Below are 13,529 nucleotides of genomic sequence, written 5' to 3' on the forward strand. Positions count from 1 at the left end.
TGGATATATTCCGTCAGGTCCAGGGGACTTAAAGTTCTCAAAGGAAGATAAGGAAAACCTTATCGATTCCCTTGTCACTATCCGACTAGCAATATACCAGCTGTACCTAGAGGTTCCACCGTTGCCACCGTCATTGTTCATGCCACTCTCAGCTTCAGAGAGAGTTCTACTACCCGGAAAATGGGTTTCGAGTAGAGCATTAAACGTTTCCGATTTGGAAATGGTGTATGAACCATCAGGTTTTCGAATGGAATCCAGCCTTACTGAGCGGTCTAAATGAAGGACCTTACAAAGTCTCGCTGTTTCCCTCATTTCTTCGACGTTACTGCAGAAATTTCTATAGGATTCAAGTTTGGCTTGCCGTACTTTTTTCTTATATTCTCTCTGTGTAAGTCGATGATTGGCCCAGTCCTCTTCTGTTTTGGTCTTCAAGGCCTTATTAAGAAGTTTCCTGGACCGTACACGAAGCTTCGACAGTTCAGGGTTCCACCAAGGAACCGCTTTCCCCTGTCTGCTTTGCCTGAGTGGACACAGTTCCTCAAAGCAATTGATTAAAGTACCTTCTAATTTCTTAGTAGCATCTTCAATCATTTCTGCTGATTTGAGTTTTTTCAGGTTTGGTAACCGCTCTGTTACAAGCTCACCATACCTGTCCCAGTCCACATTTCGAGGATTCCTACCGGAAGGTATTGATATTGTGTCAATTCCCAGTCGGAATTCGATAAGACGATGATCAGAAAGAGAGTCCTCTTCCAAAACTCGCCATCGGTTGATTTGATTTCCAACTGACCTATTGGTAAGTGTTAAATCAATCACCTCTTGTCTCCTTCTGGTCACAAAAGTTGGTTTGTTACCAGTGTTTTGGATGACCAAATCGGATGACAGGATAAAATCCAGTAACTTGAGACCTCTGGGGTTGCATTTGCTGCTTCCCCACACAATGTTCTGTGAATTTGCGTCACAGCCCACTATTAGCCCCAGATTATTGGATTCTGCGTACTTGACCACTTCTCTTAGCTCCCTCGAAGGAGGTGGCTGTAAAGAGTCGTAGGGTAGGTAGGCCGAAACTATGATAGCTTCGACACTGTTCCCACTTTTCAAGTACTTTATTTTTGCAGCAACGATATCTCCAGAGCATAGCTCTTTTAACATCGTGTGTTCGATCAACCTCGGCATGATAATACATGCTCGCGGTCTCACATTCCCTTCACAATGAAGTATTTGTCCCCACGACATAGCACTTAGACCACAGATACGCTTGTGACATACCCATGGTTCTTGTATAAGTATTATGTGTGGGTTTGTTTGCAGTTTTGCATGCCTACGGCACAAGAGAGCCGTAGACGCTTTGCTATGCTGCAGATTAATCTGTGTAAATATTACTTCAGTCATGAGACTGAGTATATTTACGCTTTGTCCTCCACCTTATCCTGGACGCGGAACTGGATCCGCCCCAGATGTAGGTGAGGACGGCCTCGAACTTGCTACTTTCAAAATTACTGTGCGCCACAACTCAAAATCTACTGGATGAATAGTTTTGAAATTTTTCACAATATTTCAAAGAATTTATTAAGGTCTAGAAATTTCAAAAAATCGATTTTTTGTTTTCGATATTTCCAAAGCATAGTATCTTAGGAATATGTTGTGAAATTTTCATGTGGAAATTCCCAATATTATAGCTTTTATAGCGCATTAACTAGGTAGAGAGCGGTCCGCGCGCTCCTGTACCTCAAACTATAAACTCATTTATCGCGAAACGACTTTTTTCGGCACGGCGGGGATGAAAACAAAAAAACTATTCAACCGAATCACTTGAAATTTGGATATGTTGTTCACAACATGTATCGCTATCGTCGGAACTAGAATCATAATTTTATTTAAATAATTTCCTATTTTTTAAACTAAAAAACTAGTGAAAAAAACCGGATTTTACGAACTTTTTTTTCAAAAGTGCGCCATTTTGTAAATTTTTCATTTTTTCCATTTGTTCTAGTTCCGACTATAATTGCACTGTTTCTGATTAAGAATCTTTTTGAATTTTGTGTTTCAGATGAGTAGAAGTCTCGAAATCATCTACGCCGTCCGGGTTCGGGTTTTCGAGAGGGGTCATCTTCAGCGGCATTTTTATAATAATAAATATTGTTTCAAAAGTAAAAAAAATTTTTTTGTATGCTCAATGGACTATGAATAAGTTCGTGCGGTTTTACAACAGATGGCGTAACTTGATTATTATTCCATCGATCCACATTTCCAAACATTCATTGGAGAGCTACTGTCGTAAGGCACAAACGTCAGTATAAGTTTTTTATTTGAAGCGTAAACAACAATATTTTTACCACACTTGAAAATGTCGAATTTCGTGCCAAATAATGTGTTTTTGCGGGGAATTCTTCTTCATTATTTTAATATGAAGAAAAAAGCAGCCGAAAGTCATCGTATCTTGGTGGAAGTTTATGGTGAGCATGCTCTAGCTGAGCGAACGTGCCAGAAGTGGTTTGCACGCTTTAAAAGTGGTGATTTTGGCTTGGAAGACGAAGAACGCGAGGGTGCGCCGCCAAAGTTCATGGATACCGAATTGGAGGAATTGCTCGATCAATATCCGGCTCAAACGCAAGAAGAGGTTGCAAAAACTTTGGGAGTTGATCAATCAACCATTTCCAAACGTTTAAAAGCCATGGGAATGATCCGAAAGGTAGGCCATTGGGTGCCGTATGAATTGAAGCCAAGAGACGTTGAACGCCGTTTTATGGCATGCGAACAACTGCTTCAACGGCACAAAAGAAAGGGTTTTTTGCATCGAATTGTGACTGGCGATGAAAAGTGGGTCCATTACGACAATCCAAAACGTCGGGCAACGTATGGATACCCTGGCCATGCTTCAACATCGACGTCGGCGCAGAATATTCATGGCCTGAAGGTTATGCTGTGTATCTGGTGGGACCAGCTGGGTGTTGTGTATTATGAGCTACTGAAACCGAATGAAACGATTACGGGGGATGTCTACCGACGACAATTGATGCGTTTGAGCCGAGCACTGCGAGAAAAACGGCCGCAATACGCCGATAGACACGACAAAGTTATTTTGCAACATGACAATGCTCGGCCACATGTTGCACAAGTGGTCAAAACATACTTAGAAACGCTCAAATGGGATGTCCTACCCCACCCGCCGTATAGTCCAGACCTTGCGCCATCCGATTACTATCTCTTCCGATCGATGCAACATGGCCTGGCTGACCAGCACTTCCGTAATTACGATGAAGTCAAAAAATGGATCGATTCGTGGATTGCGGCAAAACCGACCGAATTTTTCACAAAGGGAATCCGTGAATTGCCAGAAAGATGGGAAAAAGGAGTAGTAAGCGATGGACAATACTTTGAATATTAAATTTGTAACCATTTTACGTCAATAAAGTTTCAAATTTCGGAAAAAAACCGCACGAACTTATTCATAGTCCTATTAATAAGCCCGAACAGTTGAAATATCGTTTTTTAAATTTTTAATGGCAAAAAAAAATTGTGAAAATAGGTGAAATTTTCGTGCTGTAGACTACCGGGTACCCTTAAGCATCCCTGAGAGTTTTATTTATTTATTTTTAATACTCGTTGCTGACTGGAGAAGGGTATCAGCGATCAGATTGCACTACTTTTAGCTTTTTATTCAACTTCGTGCTAAAAATACTTCACAATTGAAATTTATTAGTTAATTTCCAACATATAGTTTAATAGTACACCAGCATTTGTGTCTGCACTCGTAGGATTATGCGACCTTCTCCGCAAAAGCACACCTAACCGCAAGGGGAATGACGTTTAGCAAGACAGATACCATAAGTTGTAGTCCATAAACGATTCGCAATTAGTAACTTTTAATTAAGATAACCCTCGTGCGTTACCACTCGTATTATTCTTTAAATAACTCAGCTTACTTTTTTAGGCGTTGAATATTTGTATTCTATAAATAACCGATTTTTTTCTACTAACTTCAAGATATATTTCGTTCTGCTTTTTACTGCATAATAGTTTCACTCAAGGGCTACGACGCCAGTGCTGACTCAGGTTAGTGTCGTTCGAAACTTTCCCGTAAACGCAACCAAACAAAAATTAGTGAGAAATACTTAAAGCGTTTTGAGACGGTATTTTTATTAATGCATTCGAAATTATTTTACGCCGCAGCAGCAAAACTGATTAAAAAATCAAAAAGGCTTGTAGTGATGTGGAATCAGCGGTATAGGTGTACAAAAATGTTGATGACTTTTCCGAGCGCGGCTTGAAGCGAGTGATGACAAAAAATCAGGATAAAGCGATCGTCCAACTTTTTAAACGGGAGCCTTCTTTGTGACTTCGCCCAGCACGATCAGTTCTTGCTAAATAAAGAATAGATGTGAGTGTCAACACCATCGAACGTCAACTGAAGGAGACGAACATATTCTACCGGCCTACATCATAAAAACTACTGCACTCAGAAAAACACATTGATAAACAACAAAATAGGAAAATGGCGTCACAGTATTGGACTGACCTTTTCAGTCCCTAGGCGTCAATTTGAAAATATGTGAGGAATTATGAAAACGCATCAAGGCCAGTCCATGATTTAAAGCAACTCGTGCGTTAAGTTTGCAAAATCTAGTCCTGTTTGTCGACAATCTACACAGAAAAGCTGGTTCAAAGCATGAAGAAGATGCCAGGCTATACTCGACAACGATGAAGACTACACGTCTTATTGAGTAATTGCGACTCGTAGTTTTGTACATACTTTGATGTAAAAAAAATTTAAATAAATATCTTTTATATATCATGAATAATCGCGCTTCCTTTTTTCTGACGAAGACTGTATTAGTACATTTGCCTAATTAGACCGGTGAGTTGCATGCGTGTAGTCAATCGGGTTTTGACGTATAGGCTTGGACGATAACAAATATCGCAGATGATGGAACAGTGAGTTGCTCGCAGCCATGGATACAGTGCAGCGAAATAAGATTCAGCGATTACGTCGGACGAATGAACATAAACACACCAGATCTGAAGATATTCGATCCGATACTCGAGATTGGTCACAGAGGAAGAGGAAGACCACCACTGCATTAGAGGTGCCAAGTGAAAGAGAACTTGACTTCACGTGAAGGAAACGTATTCCGCTGGTGCCAAGGAATATGCAAGAATAATAAAGTCGACGTATTAAGTAATGTTTGCTAATATCTTAAGCTATGTTAATTTAACTTAAGTTAAATTAAATCTAAACTAGTTGAGCTTCTAGTGAGGGACTTGATCTCGGCACTATTGTATCTTCAGGCACCTATCTGTATACGAATCTCTTAACTAACCCTAACCAGATACGTATAAAACAAAGGCGCAAGGTAAAATCCACCAAAAAATAAATTAATGAGAGGGTAGATATATCGATTTGAGGTTTCTTCAGCAAAACTTTGCGCTACAGCAGCAATATCCTTAATAGTACGTCCAGTTTCTATCCTCGAGTTTCTTGATATTTTTTCAACAACCTTTGTGGAGTACTTTCCACCAAAATCGCGTTGTTCAATCGCGTAAAATTACATATCTGTATACTTGGCAAATGTCAAGGTGACATAAGGAAAGGTACCGTCTAGGAATCATTCACTATTGACATCTAGGCGTCAGTTTTGACTTTTTATTATTTTTAGGTAAGTACTGCTGCGTTAACAAGACATATACCCTTCATAAATTCCTCTTTTAGGAGAACTTTTTGACCTTCCTTTGCACAGACACATTCTAATGCCAGTCGTTTATTTTGTTTAACTGCGTTTATCTCCCTTCTTAGATATTTCAGTATTTTGTCTTTTACATCATTGTTAGCTACTAGACTAAATAGAAATGGTGCATCTGTTTGCCAAAAGCTGATTTTCCTAATGCAAGTTCACAGTTTTGGAAGAGGTAAGAAATCGTTTCATCCTTCTTAGCGTTTTTGCGACTTAAGCAGCATTTTTGGAAATCCCCCTAACCTCGCCGACAGGGTAATTGTGCGAACGGCAGTACAGAACTTCCTACTTTACTGGTCCTCTCAGATTATCTGCCCCTGTCTCGCCTATCGATATTAACACTTTATATCCATGCACAAGCACATTTTATATTTCGGTTTATTTTACTAAAGAAATTTGTTAAAGATATTTATAAAAGAGCATAGCGTCAATAACAATTGGGAGAATTAGTATAAAAAATGAATAACAATTCAAGATTTATATCGCTGTCCATATTTTTTATAACTACTCGTATCATATGCAGATTCATTTCGAGAAATATATTTCAATTAGATACAGAGTAAACGCAAAAGACAAAAAAAAACAAGAAAGAAAAAATCAAAGTGAGAACAAAGACTTAATGCCACTGAGAACTCTAAAAAGCATTTAAGTCGCTTAAAATCAAATTGCCAAAAAAACAAAAAATACGCTCAACTCATATTTTTGTCAACTTAAGAGAGATACGTTATTGTTTCATTTGATGCCAACTCAGGTGCAGTATTGAACTCTCAAAATATCAACAACGCCACAATGTCTCAGATTACCGAGCTGGAGAGTTGAGAAAACCTTTGGTCAACGAACAAAGCCTTAACTCAATTAAATGACAGCACAAGTGAGGCGGTTTTCAAATAGAGCAGCCAATCGCATTGTTGGCGCTCTTTGTTAAAGACAAAAGCAACAAAAATGCTGATAAAGAGAAGCAGATACAAAAGAAACACAAATAAATGAAAGTATATGGATTTGCGACTGTGGCTGTGGCGACAGCTGTGGTTTGATTTCAAATTGAAGACGGGTATAAATTTCGGGATCTGCGGGACCCAACTTATACAATCGAAAGTGGCTGGGACGCGGGGAAAAGAAGTAGTAATCAATATCCAAAACTTTTTAAATATTCCCAAATAAGCACCTATCTACTTAAAATTATATATTTGTTATCTTATATATTAAAAAAAATTAACAAAATTCCAAAGCATTGGCTGCCAAGGTCACCGACTCGATTTCGGGATTTTATTAGGTTGTTCGAAAGAGTAAACATATCTGGTTTCGTATTAGCGCATCCAATTAATTCAGTTTTCCAAGACCTTGGTGACATTTCCTGACTCTTTCTCCCGAATGGCTTGCTCGATATCCGCTTTAAGCGATAGTGGACTAATTGAATAATATTGCTCCTTCACACACCCAAAAAATAAAGGCTACCGGCAGCAAATCGCAGCTCCGTGGTCGCCAACTGACGTCATCGAGACGGCTGATAACACGACTACGGAACTTGGCGCGCAAAAGATCGATTATGACACGATTTGTATAGCATGTTCAAAATAAAGATTGTTCAAGTCCATGTCTTTAATTTCGGGTCACAAAAATAGCTTATGATGCCATCCCGAAATGTCGTTTACAGCATTTTCAAGGAAAAGTAGGCCAATGATGCTACCGCTTGAAAGTCCGAACCAAACTGCGCACTCTGAGTATGCATTGGCTTCTTAAATATCACGAGCGAGCTTACCAATAGAGGAATAAGTTTGCAATATTTCTCAAAGTTGTTGAATCGTAATTAGGCGATTCATTTCGTTCCACGATTGAGAAAAGCACTATATGCATCACCCTCTACACCGAATAAAATGTTCTGAAAGGGAATATCGATCATCAGACAAGCGTTTCCTACAGTACCGAAAATGCCGGTATAACGACGCGAGTTTAGCAACAATACAAATACATATATATGATCGGGATCGATCTCTAGTTCGATTATCAGTTGTCACTGCCAAACAATGGGGCACAAACCCACTCACACACAAGAAATAATATCGAACAAATAGATATGTATATACAAACAAACTTATATTCATCCTCAAAGCATTACAAACGAGAAGCAGCCGTATCACATTTCACTTTTATTGCAATGGGACTCCTCTAATCCCTTTTTCGGCAAAGTTATATTTGAAACACCTTGTCTCAGCCGGGCACAGAATTCACATCATACAGGCATCACCCTCATACACACGACACACAACTCTCATTGACTTCACATTACAATGATACTAATGAAATAATTGTGCGGGTGTACATACATACATACAGACAATGTGTTGCGAGCCACTTTAGATTTCCTTAACCGCCTTTCAATCATCCTCCATTAATTTAACCTTCTTCACTCCTCTTTAGGGATGTTGGCGTTGTGACTTCGATATTGTTTGATGCATCTTCATTGCTTATGTGGGTGCTTTGTGATGTGTCCATAAAATAATGGATCACTACGGGCTCTTTGTTTGCTTGTTGTCAAAGCGGCTGTTATTGGATACTTACGTATAAGTAACTTTTGTTTTCTCTATTGTCCATTTTGGATTTTACTTTCAAAGGACACACACTGACTTTTGTCATACCACCTTCAGCTGTGGCAAAGACACCTTGACTTGACGTACAAAATGTGTTTCAGAGTGCCTACTCCTTAAGATTTTCATAAAGCATTTGGACCACGTGCCAAATATGCGTATGAATTTTAGTAGATGAGGTAACTTTGTACAAAGCAACTACATTTTACGAGCAGTGAGTTTTTTGCATTACTTTCGGCCTAGTTAGCTCAGCGCAAGTATGGCCTCGCTCCTTTCATCCACGACTGCACGAAAGGCTGTCTTCGACTACGTGGAAAATTTCACGTTATGATCTTAGCATGCGTGCCTATAAAACACAGCTCGTCCAAGAATTCAAGCCAAATGACCATCGTTTGCATCGTATTTTTACAGGTGAGCCTCATTTAGTTATATTATTCACATTTATTGTAGAAAAGTAGTCAAAAATTGGACTGATTGAGTGGACCATATAACTCGTAGCCGAGGCGAACATATGCCGGATAGCATCTTCAAAAAATAAATGACATGACATTTTTTACATATATAGCATATCTCCATCGAACAAAATTAATCACTTTCCCCATGAACAACATTCGGAAAGTTATCCAACTTATTTCCAAGGTCAATGTTGTGTAACCTAAACAGAAAAGCAGAAACGAAGCGTATTTGCAACTCAGCGCCTAAGTTAACAACAAAACTGCAGATCGGGCTTCAAGTAATTCGCTTGAAGTTTTCATTGACTCGGCATTTGAAGGTAAAAAAGGCAACAGCTATTATTTACTTCTGAATTTGGGACTTGAAGCAGTTCCAATCGGATATATGATTTGCTACTCCGCTTTCTGACAAGGGGTGTTTTGATTTCAGCAGCAAAGGAAATTGTCACGGCTATAGATTAGAATACTGGCTTTAGCCAGCTCGCCCTTTTAGATCACGGCATGCCTTCATTCTACTAACCCGAATATTCCAACTATCTCTTGTTTTGCTTTGGGGCAATTATATCAGTCGCAAAATAAAAACTTGGAGATGCAACAACATTTGAATTTGTATGGATTTGTTGTATTGTTGAAATTTTTCCAAGTACTGGAATATAATACGAATGACGCATGGCTGCGGTCTTTTAGGTGCAAAAGAAATTTCTATTTCAGGTAAATGTATGTTAAATGCCACTCCTTGACATTTCCTTTGCTCAGGAAATATATTCAAATTACGCAACAGTTATTTTATGAGCGATAATTCGATATTCGTGGTTCTATTGATTGCCTGACTTTCATACCCGAAAACTGTTCCCAACTGCAACCGTTAAGTACTGCAAGTATATGAAGTTTATATTCAATAAAATTTAGTTAATATCAAACAGCAAAATCAAAAATTTTGTTGAATTTTTACTAAAAAAAGAAAATAAATAATAACAATTTTTCGGCTTTGCACCTATACAACTTTATAGATATTTCAAAAATTTTGGCGTTGAAAAATTATGCCATAAATGTTGCTGTAAATGGAAATTTTCCCAAAGCAATAAAGCAATGTTTGGAGGGAAATTGTGTAAATATATAAAAAGAGTTTTATGAGCGAGTCAGGTGTACAAAGTTAAGGTCGCTAATAGACATTGTATATTTGTACATACATATATACATAAAGCAAAATGGATTTCATTAACGATGACTGAGAATTTTTGAAATATTTTCATGCAATTAAGGAAGCTTAACATCTGCCCTTTTTGCTGCTGCCACTCACCTGCAAAGATAAAAGAGAAAGAAGAGAAGAATTAGATATAAAATATTTACATATAAACATTTGGAATACATTTTTTGCAATATAGTTCAAATATTTCAAAAAAACAAAATTAGACGTATTTCTGTGGTAGAGGGCAAATTAACCAAAAACTAGCGTCAACCTTTATTTCAATTAATCTACAGGAACTTTCAAGTTCCGTCGCCGCCGAATGGGTTGGTGCGTGATTACCATTCGGAATTCACAGAGAGAACATTGGTTCAAATCTCGGTGAAACGCCAAAATTAAGAAAATGTTTTTTTCTAATAGCGGTCGCCCCTTGGCAGGCAATGGCAAACCTCCGAGTGTATTTCTGCCATGAAAAAGCTCCTCATAAAAATATCTGCCATTCGGAGTCGGCTTGATACTGTAGATCCCTCCATTTGTGGAACAACAGCAAGACACACACCACAAATAGGAGGAGGAGTTCGGGCAAACACGCAAAAAGGGTGCCAGCGCCAATTATTTATATATATAACTTTCAAGTTTGAGATTCTGTTTCTAATGGGATTCCAACATTTGTATGTATTTATACATATAAAATACAAATATTTTTAAGGAGATCTCATACTTTTTCTGACATGGCAATGCAACTCCAATCGGTACAGAAAACATGCAATCATTTTGCTATCTGGGCAGTATCACCTCAGTGTTAGGTGGCTCAAGCGAAGACATCAAACATCGCATTAAGAAAGTTTAAGCAACAAAGTATCACACATTTCGCAACGCGCAAAGCTAAGGATCTTTGATTCTAATATCAAATCATCTTTACTGTATGCTTGTGAAACGTGGCATGCACTGCAAGTTTTCACTTATCGATCCTTCTCGAATGCTGATCTGTGGAGAATAACTAAGCAAACCCCAATACTTCTTGATACTTACAGAAGAAAATGGGGTTGGATTGACCACGTCCTTCATAGACAATATGATGAATTAACAAGGGCCGCTATTGAGTGAAATCCCCAAGGCAGTCGTAGTCAAGGAAAGCCATCGAACACTAGGAGACGATTTTCGGATCTGAAGACGCGCGCAGAATAGATCTAAATGGAAAGAATTTGTTGGGGCCCTTTGTTCCTCCCTGGAACCTGGAAGAACACACACCAAGTTTTAGTCAGATTTCTTTGTGTTTGGTATTCGCTTGATTCGAGGAAGTCGAGTGATTTTCCTACTATATTTCATCGCGACAACCTACTAGCTGTGGGTGTCGCAAAATTAATAGAAATAGGCTTCCAATTCGTTTCACAGCATTCCCTATTATTCAGATTTGGATCCCTCAGATATATCGTACTACATTTTGTTCCCCAATTTCAAGAAATGGTTGGTGGGGAAAAAGATTTTATTCATAAATAACGAGGATGTGATTGCAGAAACGAATCGCTTTCTTTCATACTTAGGCAAATCTTATTATCCAAAAGAGCTCAGCAAACTAGAACAGCGGTGGACGATTCGTATAAGCTAAAAAGGAGTTTATGTCGAAAAATAAAAAAAGTATACTCTAAACATTTAAGAAGTTCTTTTTTTGCTGGAACTTTTATTGATATTAGTAGTAAGGGATTTTGTAATATGTAAAAGATATTTTCCAAATGCCAATTTTTTTGTGAAATGCGTGTATATAGTCCTAACTGGGGCACTATTTCGAACATTTTGCGCCGAATGTTATTTTTCAAAGCTTCAGTTGTTTCTCATATGAAGCCTATCTTTGAGGTGGCCCTGCGGAAAATAGTCCAAAAGAGTCAAGCTGTCGTAGAATAGCAGAAAATTTCCTTGCAAAAAATTGGTTATTCTGTTGGCTATGTGGCATGTCGCGCCGTTTCGTTGAAAGCTCATATCGCTTATGTCCATTCCATCAATAATGGACCTAAAACAGACTTGTTAATATTTCAAAATTTTCTACAAAAAACAGTTGTTATTCTTATATTATATTAAATTATTTGTATTTATTTGAATAAAAATTAAAATTTGAAACAAAAAATCATTAGTTTTTAGAAAAATATAGATTTTTTGAAGGTCGAAGCTTACATTGCATGTGTTTTTGTGCCTCCAAAAAAATTCCTTTAGGTTTATTTTTGTTTCTAATATTGCTTTGGTATTTTTCTGTTTGCGCTAAATTGTGGTATACTTCACTATTCAAATTATACAATTTTTCCTAGTCTCCAGTTTGACTTTCTTAAGTATATGAAATCCAATTTCAAAACAATAAATATAAGTAAAATAAAAATATTTCGAAAAATATACATGAATATTTGAGCCGACTCTTTATTGATCCTTTCCAAATGTTTAGTATAGCACTGATATATTCATTTTATGTTGCGGAATTCGAACGAAGAATGCGTAGCAACTATTGGTAACTGTTCAACAAGAGAGTTCACAAGTTCTACGTCGATGTCACTAGATTTGATGTAAGGCGTGAATATCTTTAATTTAGCACTACAAGTTTTCAAACAACTTTTTTTATTTTTCACGGATTTTATAGTTTTTTATGATGAGGATTTTTCGTCAGAAATTGGTGAAAGACTTTGAGACTACTATTATTGGAATTAACTACGCCTTTTTACACTCCTGCTCATCATGCACGAAAGCAGACTGGTTTATATTGTTGAAAATGCTCCAAAAATGTTTATTTTCACTGCTTTCACTTTCAGAAGGAAACTGAGGAACACTCGTAACGCGATTCTTTCTGTAGCCCTTTAAGTAATGACTTTAGCTTTTTGTAACCTATTTTTCCAACACACGTCTATTTTTTATTTTCTTTAGCTATGCCTACCGATATGTACGAATTCCATACATTCCGAAGCAAGCAGTTTTTGTGAATCAGTTTCATATTTCTAAAGAAAAATGGTGAGTACCGCTATGACTGTGTGGAACGAGTGCCCTTTTATTTGAACGCTAAAAAAGTTTTAGTATACCATTCAAAATTATATATAATTCTTTAAACTTGGTACAGATATAAAAACACAATTACCCCTGGCTGCTACAACGTCATATTAAAAAAAACCTTAATGAAAAACGAATGTATTGTAATTTAGTCACTTAAAAGCCACTCGCGCTCACAAAAATTGTAAACAAACTAAACATTTGTACTTACGTCAGAATTGTTTTTGTTTTAAATTCGTAACGGCTCATTCGACAGCTATGAGCAGAGAGATTGAGAGATGATGTGTGTGATAATAAATTATCGATTTTCATAAAAAACAAAAATCGAAAATTATGGCGCTTACGTATCTTTGGCGCACAGCGCTCGATATTTTCTTCCTAAAGATTTTAAATAAAATTTTAGGGAAAGTTCAAAAAGCTACCCTGAGTGTCGCCCTCGGTTTAGTTCAAGAAGAAAATAGCCATGGTTGCCGGGCTCAAAGTGATTTCCTCTATTCTGGATTAAATGTTGCCATATAACAGAGCCCACTACTTAGTCTCTGATATTTCT

The 13,529-nt window shown here is 37.5% G+C and overlaps 1 protein-coding gene across 2 annotated transcripts in view; it reads right to left on the bottom strand.

The window, feature by feature from the left end:
• The window catches only part of LOC129247309 (protein decapentaplegic), a 101,842-nt gene extending 89,615 nt beyond the window's left edge, over nt 1–12,227 (bottom strand). The window contains exon 1 of one of the 2 annotated variants that reach the window (XM_054886394.1): nt 12,125–12,227. The gene's annotated coding sequence lies outside the window, so the exon portion shown is untranslated. The remainder of the gene's footprint in view (nt 1–12,124) is intronic. The other variant, XM_054886393.1, reaches the window with a different exon arrangement.
• Nucleotides 12,228–13,529: the final 1,302 nt, after the last annotated feature.

This window comes from Anastrepha obliqua, chromosome 5 (assembly GCF_027943255.1).
Source record: "Anastrepha obliqua isolate idAnaObli1 chromosome 5, idAnaObli1_1.0, whole genome shotgun sequence".
Classification (NCBI taxonomy): domain Eukaryota; kingdom Metazoa; phylum Arthropoda; class Insecta; order Diptera; family Tephritidae; genus Anastrepha; species Anastrepha obliqua.